Source organism: Protopterus annectens, chromosome 5.part0, assembly GCF_019279795.1.
Source record: "Protopterus annectens isolate FY-2018-M chromosome 5.part0, PAN1.0, whole genome shotgun sequence".
Taxonomy (NCBI): Eukaryota; Metazoa; Chordata; order Ceratodontiformes; family Protopteridae; genus Protopterus; species Protopterus annectens.
Genome location: NC_056735.1, coordinates 762,233,797 through 762,236,296, shown reverse-complemented (window position 1 = coordinate 762,236,296; position 2,500 = coordinate 762,233,797). Strand labels below are relative to the sequence as shown.

The 2,500-nt window shown below is 41.0% G+C and overlaps 1 protein-coding gene across 1 annotated transcript in view; it reads right to left on the bottom strand.

Annotated features, from left to right (window-relative positions):
- Window positions 1–1,529, bottom strand: part of KBTBD3 (kelch repeat and BTB domain containing 3) — a 105,533-nt gene extending 104,004 nt beyond the window's left edge. Inside the window, exon 1 of the mRNA XM_044072609.1 lies at window positions 1,281–1,529. The gene's annotated coding sequence lies outside the window, so the exon portion shown is untranslated. The remainder of the gene's footprint in view (window positions 1–1,280) is intronic.
- Between the last annotated feature and the right edge of the window lie 971 nt (window positions 1,530–2,500).

The following is a 2,500-nucleotide window of genomic DNA, read 5'->3' as shown; positions in this document are numbered from 1 at the left end:
CAGTACGGTTACTATAACATTTCTGAAATAAAACATTTTGTGTGTGTGTGTGTGTGTGTGTGTGTGTGTGTGTGTGTGTGTAAGAAGAGATTCACTCCTGCAGAGGCTGAGAGGTATGGTTCAACTACTATTAGGGATACTTGTAATCCTGCATTCCTTTTCCACTCTTCCACCATTCAAGTCCAGTAATTCATGAAAAAAATCACCTCTTTTTAGCCTTGGATGCCTGTATGTACACTTGTACCCATTCAGATAAGAGCCATCAGCAACTCAGATGATTATCTTGAATCAGGCTGCTGGGCTGGCATATCTAAGTTTTTACCACACTTTCCAAGGAGCTCCATTCTTTTTAACCCTTAGTAAGAAACAGAACTGTGCAACAATTAAATGAAGAGACTACACTATGGGGATCAACTATATTATGGAATCATTCCAAGAATGTCTCATGAACAGAAACAACTGGGAATCCACAACCACCTGGTACAAATATACTTTTACCTACTTTGAGTGTAAGTCTGCTGCAGCCTCGAGTTGTATTTTCTTGTTTCAGTTATCTGTACAATAAATTCAGTTCTTCAGACTGTTCTGTTATTATCATTCCAGACTTATTACAGCATTTTAAATGCTTCAGCAATCTCCTGTATGCATGCAGTTGTTAATGCTGAACTTGAACAGAGACATCACTTGCAGCTGGTGTGTCTAGAAGGTGACACACCCACGCGCAGACCGTGGCTTGGTCCTGTACAGTGCCAAGCCAACAATGAACGAGCAAAGCACTTCCGCTCAATAATCACCACAGGCTATACAGAATTAAAGTCAACCACAAAGTTTACGTTTTACGCATTTGCGGAGAACATACAAGAGTTTAAAGCTCTGGGTATCCACGTTACCGTTTACAGTGCCTATTACTTCAGTGTCAGGCTTGTCTAAAGGGCCCACTGATTCACTCACCACACCTGCTAAGAGAAGGGATACTACAAGTGGGCTGCTCCATGATAGATGCTTTATGCCAGTAAATGAGGCACAACCGCGTACCTTCGCAGTCAGACTAAAAAAAACTGTATTTTACAAAGCACCATGAGGCCACCCTCATCTAGTACTACTGATTATCCAGTTAAATATTTCAGCTTCCCTGTGGAACTGATGCTAAAGGCCACACATTGAAATGATGCTTCAGTGATAACCTTCACAATTATACAGCAAACCTTAAGTATGCATTCCGCTACCAGACTGTGAAATTTTACAAATGTGTAACCGTCGAGGAAGACAGTGCGACTCACCTCTGGATTTCTAAGAAGACGAAGAGGTTGTGCGTCTGAGCTGTAGTCTTGTGTTGCACCGAAGGTTACTTTTGTATTATTATTCCGGAAGGTACGAAGACTTAACGGCTCTGAGGAAGAATAAGCATAATCCAGAGCCGTCCATGTAGGCGTATAGATAAAACTGGAAAGCTGGATCCCATCAGAATAAAACGCAGCACGCACATCGCAACGCGTCATCTCACATTTTTATAGGGTGTTACTCCTCATAGCTCGCTGTAGAGAGCTAAAATATGACGGGCATATGCTTAAATATTGTGAGTAGAGTTACCACCTGTCCTATTTTGCGAGGGACAGTCCCTCTTTGGGCAGTTGTGTGCTGACAAAAATTTTGAAAATGACAAATGTCCAGAGATTTTAGGACAAAATTATTTCCTATATTTTATGTAATAGTTGCATAAAACAGTCATTCTGTATCTAAAATACCTAAATGTTACAAGAAACAGAATAAGCAACTAAAATGCTGCAAGAATAAGCTTTTATTTAGGCAAAACAGTTAAGTTCTATCCTTTGTACTGACCGTGGGTATGTGTCGGCCTGTAAAATCTGATGTTTGTACCGAAAATGTCCCACTTTGGCCATTTGAAAAGGTGGCAACCCTAATTGTGAGTTATGGCGTTGGGGTTAAAAAGACGGATCTCAATTATTGCCCGACATCTCTGGCACTACGATTATCGGGCGTTGTGTCTTGGCTTGCATTCATGCATGAAACCAGGCAGTGGTGTAGCCAGAAATTTACATTTTGTATTCAAGCTTAATGTTGTTGCACCCACCACCCATTTATCTTTTTAAAAAGTTACTCAACCCTAAAAATGCCAACCACAGTCATGTAAGGACACTCATTATTGTATACCCATAAAAGTTATTTTACGGGTGCATTCCTGTCGCACAAATAGCTCTCTGTATATTTCTGTCCTATAGCTTCATAGTTAATTAGTGGGCATTCAGTGTAGGAGAACATTAATGTGCCTTGCCAGAATGTTCAGTTTCCCCTAAGCCCTGTCTGGTTATGTGACTTACTCAAGGTCACACAGTCGGCAAATAAATGTTGAGGAAATCAAACCGACTCCGAGTACCCCAGGAAGAAGTTTGTTAACAGCGCACAGCGGTAATCCCTTTGTCAAGAGCCAGACCGCAACTATTCCTTTACTTAGTTCTAAAACTTCTGTGCTTTTTGGGTA